The sequence below is a fragment of the Ischnura elegans genome, chromosome 10, assembly GCF_921293095.1.
Source record: "Ischnura elegans chromosome 10, ioIscEleg1.1, whole genome shotgun sequence".
NCBI lineage: Eukaryota > Metazoa > Arthropoda > Insecta > Odonata > Coenagrionidae > Ischnura > Ischnura elegans.
This window is the reverse complement of record NC_060255.1, coordinates 67,096,076-67,112,676: the sequence shown is the minus strand read 5'-3', so window position 1 is coordinate 67,112,676 and position 16,601 is coordinate 67,096,076. Positions and strand designations below refer to the sequence as shown.

Below are 16,601 nucleotides of genomic sequence, written 5' to 3'. Positions count from 1 at the left end.
TCTGTTAATTATTATGGGCAGGCTTGGGGAATAATAAAGGTTTTTAGTGTACATTTAAATTCGAATTGAAGCAAAATAGTCCAGAATGACGTTTAGCTAAAAAAAAAGTAACCTTTATAGGAAGACATCGTTAGCCCTGGTTTTCATGCTCCGAAAATAGTTAGCCGGACAGTATAAAAACGTCTTTAGTTCATTATATTAAACCAGTATGTCTCTAGTATGATCTCGCAAGATGCTTAGCCGACTTCGGAGAATACATCGTCATGTAATATACTTAAAAGACAATCTAAGTCGAACTAGAGAATCTAATTGCGATTGCCTCCGAAGTCCTTGCGACGTACAGGAAACGCTAATTAAATTATCGCGTCGCCAACGAACCGCTCTTCAATGCACAAGGTCTAACTCACCAATCGCACCTACGCCATAAGGATCCTAAACACTGGCAGAACACTCGCAAGATCGTCTAACTGCGTAAATGCACCTCCCTTTTTTAACTTCACGCCCGTAGTCTCACACTACACCATTAAGCAAATCCTAATTTGTTTTTAGCACCGTGCCCATAATCCACTTCGACGATTCTGTAACAGTAGTCGAAGAGAACCTAGGAGATCTGCACGTGAACCTTCGATCGCATGGACTAAGACCATACTCTTAAATAAATGCAATATTACGGTTAATAATAAGTGTACCAAAGGAAAAAAAATCATAGCACTGGCGACGAGGCGCGGTACTGAGGAAAGTAAGTGTATTCAATTTTATCCAATCCAAACTAATAATATGACCATCAAGAAATAGCTCCAAGCTTGAGGCATAAATATACAATTTGCTAATTTAAAGAATATATTAAATATCTCATGGATATTATTTTTTATAGAAGAACAAGATAGGTTTCTATCTTCTGGAGATTTAAAGTTTATTTATTAATTGATTTTTTTCCCATTCACTTGGGCACAATTTCTGTTAAAATTTTAATGAGAGAATTCTGAATATTCTCTTACATTTTTTAGTCGAGTTAACACGAATTTCTAAGTTCCTATTTTTACCTAATATTGACATTAAATTTCTAACTCTCCTTATGACCAGGCACCAAGATTTTTACCACTCAGAAAAAAATTAAAAGAATGAATAAAAAGAAAAAACCCTCACACTGATTAACTGTCCATAATTATAAATTATGTACACATTTTAGGTTCAAATGATAGTTTAGCTCTCACAATATCATATGAATAAGGTCGTATTTCCTCGCCACTAATGCGGCAGAATTGACTTCGACGCTCTCCGTTTTCCACTCCCGTAGTGGCATGTCCACGAAGCCTAACATGAGATGGAGCCAGCCAGGCAAGTGGCCAGGGATAAATTCAGGTTTATATAAACACGCAATGGAGCCAACAAGGTAGGTAATCCTGGAGCACCACACGTGACTTGTCATTGACAAACGAACGGCGGAGCGCAATATTTCGGGGCTACGATCTTTCGACAGCGTTATAGAATTGAGCTCGAATAAATTATACTATACAACGGTGAAGAAACATTTTTCACGAAAGTAGGGGTCCGTAATGTATTTCTGCCACCTGTATACAAAAATGTTCGAAAGACCGTAACTCCTACAGTTATGACGGATATCATTTACTCCAAAAATTACCTTGATAGCATGAGGGATCCGGCGCAGAAAAACTTAATGCGTGAAATTAAAAAATACAAATGAGAGAGGAGCCATTATTAACAAACACTGCTCCTGGCGTACAGAAAGTGTTAAGGCCGTTTTACACGGGACACGGAATTGCGAAGGTTAGAACTGCATTAATTTCCAAAATGGCGTGGAATTGTATGAACGATATTAGGACAGGGACTATTTTGCCATCTCACGTTCACGCATCCTCGCACGTTTTCTAGCAATTCACCGCTTTACACGACGCAATTTTAACTGCACCTCCGTACATACGTCAGATTGTGGAAGTATGTGCCCCGTGTAAAACGGCCTTTACACAGCTTTTAGGACGGGAGCCGCCAAAGACCCGGAGGCTGCGCGCAAGGATTGCTTGAGCAAATGAGAATAGATATCTTTCAGAGCGACGTGGAGAACACCATATTGTAACCCCACTATATTCCAGGTCCGACAGAAAAAGAGAGGTATTGGGATTCGTTTTTCCATCGAAAAATTAAAGACTTATAGGAGGAACTTCGTCCGCGTATTTCCATTTTTAGTTAACGGAAGGAGTCCTAACACCCTAAACCACACGCTCATTGAGATGACTTGCGGGGTAGTATGTACTATCGTTACCAAAAGTATGTAGATACAAGAGTCCCACTTAACTGATGGGGCCGGGTCGGTGAAAATTGTGAGGTTGACACATAAAGCGACCTGCATCCCTCACTCGTAAGCCACCAAGAGCCGACGGGAACGGAGGCGGAAGCGACCTAGCCACCGAAGCTGGAGTCAAACTCCAGTAGCATAAGCACAATCGGAATTAAGATTAGGGGATGGAATATACCGAGGTAACTCACGTACACGATCACGTTGGGCCGTCGGAGTGTTTTCTTTCGGGCTCCGTGGAGAGGTTTCTCCTATCTTTAGATTCATACTTGGACTCACCTTTTATCCGGCTCCGTGGCCGAGTAGGTCTAAGGTTCAGAAATGAAAATTGCTTTCATGCGACATAAACTGTAATTGTTTCATTTAATTTTTTTGGTAAAGAATATTTGAAAAACAAAACACCATATAAAACACCTGTCCGTTTACACCCGAAATACGCCAATAAGCTGTATTATCTTCCCTATAATTCACTACAGTACATTAGTTTCAAAATACTTACGCTCTTGAAATGTGTCCACAGCGGCTAATGACTCCTAAGTATGATTAATTTTCGACTTAATTAAGTATGAACATTGTTAAATCAATTGAACTGGTTACGCTTCCATTGCCGAACAAAGTACTTCCTTGGTTCATTTATTTTCTTTATTTTCATAAACCAGACTCCTACATACTTGCTTAAGTGCGTGATGTTCAACCCCCGCAAGAGTTACCCCGATGTCCACTTAATGTAATCATGACCTCTTCAAATTCCCCAAACCCAAACCAATATTTATTTCACCTCCTTTCAAATTACCGAATCAAAATTTTGAAGTCCTCCACTAGTTGACATAAGATCAACAACCCTTCACGCGTAAAAAGAAAAATTATAACGTTAATTGAAGGTCCGCATTTAAGTTTCTTTACTATTTTTCTTTTGATTTTTATTAAAATATTCCATTATTGTGATAGCATTCGTTTTCATTTCTTTGAGAACCTTCAAACGCATAAATTTTCGGTAAAACTGATATTCAAACTTTATAAGATATCTATTTGTTGACGGACACAATTTGAAGATTTAATTTACTTTTTGCTCAAAACGGTTACACGATCATTAAGAAAATAAAAATTAATTCATTCCATGAAATCGATCGTCCTGAACGGATATGTTGACTAGAACTATTTTAACGACGACGGAAACTCAAGGAAAATGTACGGCAACATTCGCGTATTTTTTTCATTTAGAATACTGAGGGATTGAGTAAGAATAATTTCTTCGTCCAAAGTTATCGTTTCCATCCATATGCCGAATTCTTCTGATAAATTGTGATTGTGGGGTCGATCCCATTGGTGAACGAGCCCATGCTAAAGTAATAACATGGAAAAAGAGAGAAAAAACATTTTGTGTAGTGTTATTCCCCACAAATCACTGCAGTAGGAACACGATTTTCTTTCCCCATCACAGTCTTTCGAAAGCGTGCCCTACGGCCTCATGGGAAGACTGGTTCCACCACTCCCCCCTGCACTAATACGGAATCCTTGGACACACCTCTATTGATTCCGAGTCGCGAAAAGATTGTGGACACGCCAAAAGAAGCCAGGTTGTTTGCGACTTTCGGGAAGAGGGAACCTTTTTCGGAGAATTGTCCTCCAAATTCTCTCTTGACTTGTTAATTCCTTGTCTTGCTAGGAGAGCAAATGATGAGATGGGTCAGGTCGAATATTCGGAATATTGGGAACGTACGCGATTACTACTCTCAAAGTCCCATACACAAAACATAAGCAAATGTGAGCGAAAGAACCAGTTGGCATGAAGTCCGCTGGTGCACGTAGGATCTCCTGTAAATGTGGGGATTATTACATAGGACAGCGGGAGACCCGAGTGAAAGAACACGAAATTTGCATACGATTCAGGCAGTCCCAAGATTTATCGCAATTTATCAAAAGAATTAGGCAGATGGATGGGAAAGATAACTTTGGAGAAAAAAATAATTCTTATCCATTCTATCAGTATTTTAAAGCAAGTTTATAGAAAGTTGGAAATCGCAAAACACAGCCTCCTTCACGGCCACAAGCCTCAATTGGAGAAGACAAAAATATTAATCCCAGCCAACAGATGCAGCAACAGAAGAATGATAAAGATCAAATGGATCGATAGAGTAAGTAATGAGAAAGTCCTAAGAAGAGTAAGAGAATCCTCATTAAAAGCCTTAATAAGAGAACGAAAAAATCTTGAGAAATTATGGCTTGAAGAAGGCAATCGTCGAGAGAGAAGTAGTGGCAAGAAAGGTAATGGAAGACTTTGAATAACATGTGTGGCACATGTAAATAAGGATGTGAAAGAAAAAAATATGTAGGTGTGAATATATTTGGTGACAGGAGATTTGAGAGAAGAGGTGCGACAAATTAATCCGAGGATTGCTGACCACTGATGATGATGGACAGATACTGGGACAGAGCCATGAAGAAGGCAATCGAGATTAAACTGGACGAAGATGAAAAGAGAATCCTCACGATTCAGGCTAATGCCGGACCATCAGCCATCCCGCAAGAAAATGATTCCAGAAATTTGATTTTTTACAGTCTGCTATAAGGTCACACACATTGTATGTACATTGAACAACCCTATGGCAATCCCCGATGAGGAAAATTAACTATAACGGGATACCTGCTGTATATTTACATTGAAACTACCATACTATGTAAATATCATGTGCACTAGCAGCAATGTAAACAAACGCCTTTTGACTTGACTAGGCACGATATTCAGTCTCAAAGGACGAAAACACAGTAAGTTGTCGAAAAGTTGGAGGAGACGAATCCACTGACCCGGGAAGTTACCCGAGAGACCTTCAACAGATGATTTACTGCATTCCCGACGATCATATTGGATGTAGATGAGTTAGAATTTTCAACGTAAATGAAAAAAATATATATTATAGGATCTTAGAGACCAACCATTACCTCTTCAGCCTCGTAAAAGAGGTTGGTCGGAGAAGCAAAGAAATTCGTCATTTTCATAATTAAAATTTCAAAATAATCTCTTCTTGTTGAGCTTCATCGGCTGGCGTTATATAAAAATGTATTTTCAGTGCCATTTTTCATGCAAATAGAATTAAAAATCGACATTTTTCATATAATTTTGTGGCAATACTAGTACACATAAACATACGAAAAATATTGATAAATGGAGGAACACACCAACATATCTTATGGCCAAATACCTAACTACCATAATTTTCGGAAAGAATCACTATGGAAATAACAATAAGGTTCGTCACCGGACTTCCTTTTTGACTTATTTGTAAATAAATATTATAATTGAATTCTTATCATGTTAGTTTCATGAATATGGCTCTACGGTCAGGTCTAATAGCTTAGAACAACGTTGTTAAAAAAAAGGAAGGATTGAATGATTCAACAATCGCTTCAGCTTCATTTAGATTTTACTCTCCATGGATGTAGTGACCATGGAAAAGTGTTCTTTTTAAAAAGGCAGGTGAAAAGCATTTGTTTCAATTTCGCGGTCGCTGAATAAACTCTTTAAGGTCAGTGACCAAGTTATAATGGATCGATGCAAGCTCCGTGAACACGAGGAATCGACCAATTGATGCCAATCGGCTCGGTGGCAACGCGTGTGATGTCATCATTGCCGGTCGTCAACCCATTGGGTCGGTTTGACGTAGCTATCCACTCTATTCATATGGCAGATCACCTCTACACACCTCTGCGCATTCCATATCGCAACCATAATTCTTCAGGATGTTTTGGTTGCATAACTTCCTAAATGTTTGGCCACTATTCTAGAAAGCCTGACAAGTGATGGAATTTCACTGTCTCGAACGTCATGGACTGTCATGTAAAATCAGCTTAACTGTAAAAGTCAAATGGTAATTTGATACATTTCTCTTGAGGATGATTCTTTCTTCGATGTTTGAATACTCCAAAGCAACCTCGATAGTATCATCCGAGAAGGTTGTCCAACACATCTCCTCCACTATTTTAAAATTAATCAAAACAATAAATTATAAGGTATTATAAAATAAAGGTTCCGTTTGAATCACTTTTTAACAGATCTCCGGTGGCCCCCAGAAATTACGGGCCACCATTCTGTAAATATAAAACAAAAAGAAGATTTTCCAATTTAAATGTAACGGCAACCTGGAATTCGATTGAAATTTTAAGAGCTTTTCGGTTTGCATATCGTGCGAAAAAACACAATTTTCACCCAACTACATTGCATTTTTAAATGGAGGCTCTGACGGTGATCAACTGACCATTCGATTCCTGAGACAGAATTAGGTGTGATAGCGTATTTAGCAAAAAAAATCGCTAAATGTTCCTGTCCAAATTGTTTCACCATCATTACAACTCAATCTGGGAACGTTAAATCGAGAAGCGCATTATGGAGTTAAATCATAATGGTGAGGTGCTTGAGTTTCACTTTCATCGGGAATTAAATGTAACGATATTTTTTAATCACTCCTATGTCTATTTGAGTCACATTCATATCCTGGTTTTAGTCCACATAACTTCTCAGAAATCCATATCTATTGGTGCCGACGTAAAAATGTAAATTTTCGAAGCAATGTGGCCTATAAAGCCCAAACATTCTATTTAGTAAAAAGAATATAGCAGGTAATTCGGGAGTCCCAAAATCTGCCAATCAGTGAAGATATTAGTGCTAGCGTAAACTAAATTAACGCTTAATCTATCAAGATAATAAATAATTCAAAAGCAAAAAGGAGTAGAGTAAGGGAAGTAATTACGTAAACCCAAGGTACTATTAGTGAGTTGGAATCCTAATCCTACAGCTGTTGCCTGCAGTACATGTTTGTCGCAATGTATAAGCAGATCAACAAGGTGACGGAAGTATTTCTGTAAAATTACACACATGAAACAACGAAAAAATTGACTATCTATATTCGATTTCTCGCCAATGCAAAGAACTGTACAATATTGACAAAACTTTCACCTGGTGTAAGCCTAAGCCGCCAACATTATTGACGCTAAGTCTCTGCGGCGCCTCACCCCATCCGACATTTGCCTTTTTACTGATTGGTTGATCTTTTAACAGATATTTAATGAAAAGATCGAAGAACAACATTCCCTAATAATTCAACACGAAGAGGGACCTGGAATATTTATGAAATGTATCATTCCCGGCGAAACCATTTAAATGTAATCGGGCCGTATAGAGATGTAAACTATGGATGAAATAAGGACATTGCAGACAGGATATTCGTCGCAAGGAAGGGGTCCTTACATGGGGGAGAAATGCAAGGAAGAACTTAAGCACCTTACATTTGAGAACAGGCCCACTAACCTAGATACATAGAAGGAAGGTAAAGCAGCGAAGGGCGGCCTCAAGACAGGGCCATGAATAGAAAATGGAAAGAAAGAGCACAACGACAAATAAAGGCAAGAAAAGCAAGCGACTGATGTGAGAAAATCGTCAGCGGGATTGCTGAAGAAATTAGCGTTTGGGGATGATGAGTTTTGGGGACGATGAGTTTTAGCGGTTCCATTTGGAATGACGCCTAGTACATCAGATTAGTATTCAGGAAGTACAGGCAGCCAATCATTTATCGATTAAAAATTCCCTTACATTTCAAGGTTTTCAAGGAGAAATGGTATGTTTTCTAGGTAGCTATCCAGTCCAAACATGGATGGCATTTTTGGATTAATACTCCTTGTGGGATAGAAAATATTACCCATAGATATATTTGTCCAATCATTAAAAACCGGAGTGCAACATAGGTGGCGACAAGAAGTTTTAGGGGTTCCATTTGCATATAGATATCCGGGAGAGTTATAACAAAAAAATTTTAAAAATATTATTTCATTTTTGGTTTTGTTATGGGTGTGCCGCGAGAATTCAACGCAATGGGCTAGTTCGCCGGACGCAGCAAATGTAATAAACATATTTTTGCAGAAAACTCGCCGAATTCTCTAAAATTTTCTAGAAGAGATAAATTCCCTGAGTATTCTAGGCTTTCCCGATTTTCTAACGGGCATCCTGAGTTCATCATAACACAAATATTGAAAATTTAAATTGACAACCAAAAAAAGAAAGATATGATGAATGATTATAAAAATAATTTGGATAGAAATTTGTTCCGCTCCACCCCTGAGACATCTATTCTTATTGCGAATGCCTAATGTGGTCGGCAACTTTTGCGATCATACTCAACATTTTATTAAGTCGTACCCATTGCATTCACGAATGAAACTGCTAGTCCGAAATCGTTAACTGGGATCCGAAATCCATATTCATGAAAATAACTCTGAAGTTGGATGGGAAAGATAAATTATGACGAAAATAATTTACACACTCAGCAATTTCTCCCAGGTTATGAAGTAACGCGACAACTACCACCCATTAATCTTGAGTTGGTGACATCACTAGAGTACATGTTATTTACTCGCTGAGGGAGAACATAACACGAGGAGAAGGAATCACTAGCAAGGGTAAAAACAACAACAGGGCACGCAAGGCCAATCCAAGGAGCTCATAAGTGACTCGGAGGTGGTGACGCAATAAGTATGAGTTTATGACGTTATTAACACGTTTGTGAAAGGGTTTAAGCTGTCGATTATACGTCTCCATTAGCTCGAAAGGTAGGCGAATGATCGAAAAAGAGAAAAATGGCCTACCCATTGTGAAAAAGTGTTGGGACCAATATTTTGCCCGCATGATTGGACGCACGTACTGTTTAAAAGACCTAAGTCCACAAAAGACGCTAACTGGAGCTCTACAAGTGCGTGTTGTAGCGTTTCATTGACGCCCCTCAAGCGCCACTGGTCCAAATGGCAACAGGACCACCGTCTTGGAAATAATTCCTGCGACGAAGGATTCGCGCCAGACGCAAGTAAGAGGAGCAAATCACAGACGAGGTCCGCGCCAGCAAATCCCAGCAAAAAAGAGAGATGAAACAGCTTGATAATTAAAAGAGACCGCGAGGGATCAATTGACGCCCGGCAAGGAGTTGGACGCCAGAAGAAAGCATAAATGCGCACTCACTCATACAAAATATCAGCACATCAACACGACGGTTGCTATGCATAGGTGAGGGGGGAACTCACCCCGGACTAAGCCACAGGCGTGATAATTCCACCAGCTCATTGAGAGTACTCTCGACCGTCACACATCAGGTTCCCCGGAAATGCAACTTGGAACTATTGCTTATCCATTGTAAGCAAAACAAACGATGTAAGATCTCGTTGATATGACTACTGACCAAGATTTACAATGGTAATCAATATAGGTATGCAATCTGCCTCACGCAAACGACTTCAATCGATGTAAATTATGGAAATTTCATTTCTCCAATATAATATCAAAACCATAATGTTCCGTTGCATGAACTTCACTCGGGAAGGGAGCAAAGCCAGGATGGTATAAATAATATCCTATGTAGACCTACCTTAATCAGTAAAATAATTTATAAATAATCCGATTCTAAATAAATTATATAGGAATTTATGAGAAACAGCCAATGCATGGGAAATGCAATGGAGGAAAATAATGAAGGAAAAGATCCCGGATGAAGAGCAAAAAGTAAGTACATGGGATGTATCTACAAGGATATAGAGATGAAGAATCACAGGGAAAAATAAGAACTGGCTTGGAAAGGGAGAGAAAACAAGGCCGCAGCAATAGGGTGGTTTCCAATTATTTTTTTACTGCCTAAATCGAAAGATTAATACTCCTGGAGTACGTATTTCACGCTTTTAGATTTTTAAATGACGATATCTATTTTTCGCGATTAAATGAAAAGTGAAAAATTTCAAGCGCGCGAAAACGCGACGCGTAAGTAGGAATGATGGGAAAAAGTCCGTGTGACGCATTTCTGGTTCCCCCTCCCGCCTTGTGAGGTGACCTTGATCGAGGCTCTGAGCGCTGATAGGACGCAGGATGCTAGCGGGTAGCTGAGTACCTTGCTGGCTGGTAGCGCTTGGCTTAAAAAAGGTTTATTAATACCTTATCAAACGAAGAAAACTTTCCGACCTTAGCCAGTTTTAATAGGTGATTATTAAGACATGTTTCCCTGAGCTCTGTGCCTCATGCATGCATTAGTAACCTCAGACGATGTATAACTCCTATCCTCTCGTGTAGAAACTAGGTCCCTGTGACGTCACGTGGAGTGGAATCGCATGGGCGCCAATCTGGCCCTTTTCAAATGAGGATAAAAATGGACCATTGCCATTCGTCTAAACCGGTATTTCAAAAACCAAATAATTTGTGTATTACGAATACCGTAATGGTGGGTAACGAATCGCAATCAATGCCTTTCGTTTTCTTTGATGAAGGAAACTACCCTATTGGTAACGAGTGGTTGCAGGGGTTAAAAACATCCGAAATGCTTGGGGGATGAGGTACCATGTGAACCCATCCTAGAGAATGTACCACTGTATGTACATTAAATGTACCACCTTCCCCAATGAACCCTTCACCGCAGAAAACCTCGACTACTACCTAACCTACTAAACTTTGTAGACACGGCCTTAGGAGAAATGAGAGAGGATACCATGGCAAGGTCATAGGATGGGAATACTAATGAAAATGAAATGGAACGGCCGAGTGAGAGATGAGTAAATATGAAGAAGAGTGGGGCGAAGGGAATCACTATTAAATCCTAAAGAAGACGACGAAACAACTTAATCGGCCAGCATGATGGCCTGACGAAGACAGTCGTCGAGTGATAAGTGAATAGTAAAAACGGAAATGAAAGACTTTGGGTAAAATATGAGGAACTGATTAACAAGGATGTAAAAGAGAATAAATACGTAAGTGTGAAAAGATATGTGTGATAAGAATGGAGTGGAGAGCTGTGTCAAACCAATAATAGGACCATGGACGTACCCAGAATCAAAACTGTGGGGGGCAGGGAGGGCAAAACTAGCTATGGTCGTTCAAGTTGAAACTTTTTTGCACAAAAAATATTAAGGAAACCAAAATTTTAAGGAAATTATGACAGCAATTTATAAGTTTATATAATTATTTGCTTGAAAAAATAATGATTCTTATTTTAGTTCCATGTCTTACACTAATATCATTTTTCTTCAGAAGGATTTGTTCATAACTTTTGTTTTGAACTAAATTTATTTTCGCTTCTACGAGGGGGGGGGGGGGGCAGTTGGCGTGGGCATCCTGTCCCGAATACAGCACATTTAAGGTATTTACAACGGAGGGAATACAAGTGACAACGTTAGGCGATCACAAACATCCCAGCGCGATACAGGGGCAACCTAACCACGCAGGTCTCGAAACCACGACCTTCAGTTTGACAGCCAATGACTTCAAGGACCCCAATCGCCACACGAATGCGAAATACTAATGCGAATTTATTTCAAACACAATCACAATATATAATATTTAAAAAATGGAGAAAGCTCAGTGCTATGAATCTAGAACCGCGCTATCATTTGATCTGTATTTTGCGAGAAACGAAACGAAGATTGTATGCTTCAGGCAGGCGAAAAGACGCACTCACATGCACAGCCACCAAAAGCGACCGAGGCGGAGAAGATTAAGCACTAAACTCTCTCGAGTACCATCCTCACCACTTAAACTGCCCTCTTCCTCGGTCATGACCTCCCCTCACCGCACCCCTCCCAACCCAACCATCCTCGAGACCCCACGCCCACGTAATCTCATAAAAATGAAAGCTACAACGCACGGAGCTGCAATCCAATTAATGAAGGCTCTCGCGCTGTTGCGACATCTACGTCGTAAACACATCTACTCCTCGGCAGATAACAGATAAACGCGCGTCAATTCGCCGCCCCCACAAGAGGGCATCAAGAGGTGAAGTGCAGATTTCGGTGAGAGATCCCAGCCGCCTTATAGCGGATAGCAGACGGGAGGCTAAACAAGACAGCACAGAATGAGTGAGTCGCTGCTCTAGTTACGACAGCAGAAGGAATATAATCCGGAAGACTTCGTCATCCCTGCAGGCACGCAGCTTTGGAGGGTACACGCGTTGTCTACATAAAGTTTTTATAAATTCCTATGCATCGGAAATTTCATAATAAGCTAACTATTTCGTTCGAATTGGGCATAAATTTGTAACCATTGTTGGATTTCACCGAAACGGCCGTATTTATTACGGTTACGTCTTCATAGGCGTTGTTTACGAAAGCTACCCGATTCTTCGAAAAAAAAAATAACTTTCGGGCACTGGCGGCATTAGTTAACATTATACGATTTGTAAATACCAGATGTGTGCAGTATCGGTCCACAACTTCTAATAGCTAAGAGAATGTCTACACCTTAGGTACACCTAAGCGAAAGGGATAATTTATAGGGTGCAGTCGCCACAAGGGGAATATTCCGAGGGAAAGGGGGCTGCAGCCCTGTTCTGGCTACGTGCTTGCACTCCTGGCAATGTTTCTTGACGTTCGTGCGCATGTATAAAACACTAGTCGAAAGAGGGATACCTGTGCAAAAATATTCTCGAACACACCAACACATGCCATTCGGCTGAGCGTCACATTTCAAACTCACACCCCAATTACTATTTGTCACAATCGTTACTTATCAGTATTGGTTTTCACGACAACTGGTCGCTAAAGTAACACCTGACTGATAGAACCTAGTTGCTAAAGTAACACCTGACTGATAGCTTACAAGGAAAAATGGGATACGCGTTTTTCACGTACGTAGTTACCGTAAAATAAAAATTAACGACATAATAATAAGCTTAATTGTTTTAACCATCCACCATCAGCCTCAATTAACTGCAAATATAATAAAAATTTTAAAATGCAACCGTGGGAATGAAACCAATGCAGGGATTTTGGACCACCAGGGAAGGGGCTTAGGGAGCAAAGCAAAATATTTGATGCCACAAAACCCTTCTCCCCGAAAAATTGAATACATGACCAATTTACATGGCGATCGGATGAATAGTACAGTAATGCATATAAAACAAAGAAACTTCGATCGTTCTTATGCACGTACATATCATTCCCATGTTTCTTTCACTTGCATGTTAAAGCATTGATATGCTTCTTGCATTCATACTTGCTACAAGGACATCCACCATCTAGTTCTACATTTTTCAATAATTCCTGGGCTCCCGGTGTTATATACTTTCACGCGACCAGTTGGTAGTACTTTAACATGGTACAAAGCAATCCAGAACATCAGAGAAATGTCCAATGACATCAAAAAAGTATACAAAAACGCATATCCAAATTTAAGTGCACCTTTTAACATTAACTTCCCTTGAGTAGAAGCGATGCATTTTACCACCATACAGTGTTTATGTGAGCTACAGAATGATTTTTAGAAGTCGTGCGAAAACACAATGAGGCACGGGCACGATTAAATCTGACGTTGATTACGAGTGATTATAGCGGCAGCTGCAAGTCTTCCTTCACACTTCACCCGCTCTTAATCAAGAACTTTACGCAATGCCGGACGCTCGCTTGCAAAGATGAGTGTTAATCAAAGATGGTGATAAACATGCGACAGAAATTATAGTTTTCACGTCGGGTTACACAATCTATCGTAAACTAAAAAGAAAAAAGCCACTATGCAAAGCAAGCCGCAGCCAATTTCACGTACAAAACAGCAAATGACATCACAGCCAAACGAATATATAATTCAGGGAAGGATGCCAAGGAAATACTTTTTTAACCACAAAATTAATTAGAATTGGCTAGATAAAATCGGTAGGGACTTGTGAAAAGAAACTCTCTTCCCATCTCACAAAAATAAACTGCTGGAATGCTAAGGTAGCATAAATGCTACCTTACGCACACGGCAAGTTATCTATGCACACAGCAAAGATCGGCTAAGTCTTAGCTGAAAATTAAACAAGAATGACGGGAGTCGATTGAGGACAGCTTCCTAAGTGACGACCGATTTCGTTTAAGGAAAATGAAGGCGCATGCATGCATGACATGAACGGATTCTCTGGTAAAATCAGAGCATAGTCTAGCTAATGGGAAGGCGAGGAGCCCTGCGCATTCAAACAAGTTGTTTTGGTTATACGATGGATTGAGTACGTGCATGGATGCCTACGAGCATTCACGCACGACGTAACTACGATTTCCAACTTCACTTCAAGAGCAATTCATATTATCATTCGAAAATTTGTAAACATAAGAGTGAGGATAAAGACAACACACCCAAATCTAAATATATACTTTCTTTTTCGGGGGAGAGACTCCAACAAAAACTTCGAACTCGGTCCAATATTAAACGCTTGCATCACGGCGCGTGGGCTGTCTTTCATTCGCCTAGTGCCCCCGACTTCCTGTCGGACCACATCAAGATCCAGTAGCAACAACAACAAATTCAAATCGTAGTGACTTAGATGAGAGGCAAAATTGTTTGATGCCTTCAGCATGACGGCATACTGAGATCATCACGCCTGTTGAAGGCTCACCAAGATGGTCCAAGCAAACACATAACACATTAAACAAAAGGGCGGACTCACCTTGAAGGGCTATTTATACGCCTTGCGTCAGGTCGTTACACGAAGAGATTGAACAGGCGAACACGATGACAGACGACTGGAGGAAATGCAGCAACGAAAAGTATATGAATGCCACCAGCAGCTTGTGTTTTCGAGAAACCCTCGGAGGAGATATTAACATGGAGACGGTCGAGATGTATCCAGACACACCATTAACTAAGAAGAAAACAAAGGCTCTAAAACTCACGACACGAAAGACTGAGGTACGCTTAGGCGACACAACATCCACACCTAGAGCAACAGACTTTCTTCCCAGCAACGAAAAAACCGACGAGTTTTGAGAGACGGCAGGGAGATAAAAACTGATAATTGCGTCACTCTCACTCACACACCTGTGGATATGCCGATGAAACGAGCAGGGATCACGGCAAGGGATGTCCTGTGTATTGCATAGAAAACGCGGGCGTTCACATCACAAACAAAATCCACTGGGTCTCAGACAATTGCACTGTTGTTGCTCCGAGAGTTGTTCATGGACGGCAGTAGTGCTCATTTCAGTACTTCTCCCTCCTGCAGCAAGGCAGAGGGAGTGACGAACAACCGCATCTATCCGAACAACGTTCCTCACACATCTAGTTTCGAACCGGTGTGCGCTTCTGAAAGAGCATAACAGGCGATTGCGTTCACGTTTGACATAACCATCAGCCCCATTACGAACGGTCTGGATTACGGGAAACTCTCTCTTTCACTTGGACGTGACTTGATACCCAGACCACTCTCACTCAATTCCCGTCTCGTCCCAAACCAAACTCTCTCCAACAACGACGCACCAACACACACGCAACAATCATACCATTTACCCAACTTCACGCACTCGCTCGGCCAAGGAAGAAGTTTTCCCCTCGCCGTGGTCAACCTCCTCACAAGAACCTAGTTATGTATTTGGCCGCAAGAGGGAAGATTATCGGGGACGACGAAAAGGAAGCCCGAACATAGTTCTAATTTTAGTCGTTAGATGCGCTGTGCCCCGTCAGCGCGAAAGTTCGTACTTTGATTACGGAAAGTGACTCCTGCGCCATTGAATTGCAGCCATTTAATATATATATCTGCATATCTTGTTAATAACTCAAATGAAATTATTTTGATACCAACCAGGCTTCAAATAAATGCGGTTCAAAGATAGGCTCCAAATATTTGCCAGGATTATAAGATAACAACAAAAATTATACACTTTTAAATTATGAATGCCGCACCGAGGGTCGATTTCGTAGTATTGTCATGAAAGAATTACAAAATTTAATTTATTTTTATTTTAAATTTAATTTCATGCATAATATACATAAACGAATATACCAACCAGAAAAAAATCCTGCCAAAATGCTTAACTTATGAAGAGCTGAAATATTCATTTGATTCTTATTTATTACATCTTATTCCACCTCCGAGGTTCAAATAAGATGTGAAACGCCACTCGCACTCTTTAACCTACTATACTTTTGTCACTCCAATGTTTTTGGGAATAATTGAGTTGATTTGCCCATTGTCTAATGTGAATATCCCCATAGACAGGAATCGAAATGCTAATTGAAGTTGTAAGAAAAAATACATCATATGAAACCAATTATTCCATTATACTTGGATTATTATCAATTGGGAGGAGAACAGGGGTTAATTTGCTCTGGGATATGTTAACAGTTCTTAGCTTAGCCCTATCAATTTTAGCATGAACTTGTTAACATACCCTTGATAATTACCTGAGACAGTTGCAGTTTTGGAGATATTTTCCCCAGTAAATTTAATTGGAATTTGGTTTTAATTGTCTTTGAATGTATTTAGATCAGGATGAAATGAAGTCTATGAAATACTGAAAACCTCTTCTA

At 40.0% G+C, this 16,601-nt stretch overlaps 1 protein-coding gene across 3 annotated transcripts in view; it reads right to left on the bottom strand.

Annotated features, from left to right (window-relative positions):
- The window catches only part of LOC124167069 (pleckstrin homology-like domain family B member 1), a 109,894-nt gene extending 94,262 nt beyond the window's left edge, over nucleotides 1–15,632 (bottom strand). The window contains exon 1 of one of the 3 annotated variants that reach the window (XM_046544858.1): nucleotides 14,743–15,632. The gene's annotated coding sequence lies outside the window, so the exon portion shown is untranslated. The remainder of the gene's footprint in view (nucleotides 1–14,742) is intronic. The other 2 variants (XM_046544859.1, XM_046544860.1) reach the window with 2 other exon arrangements.
- Nucleotides 15,633–16,601: the final 969 nt, after the last annotated feature.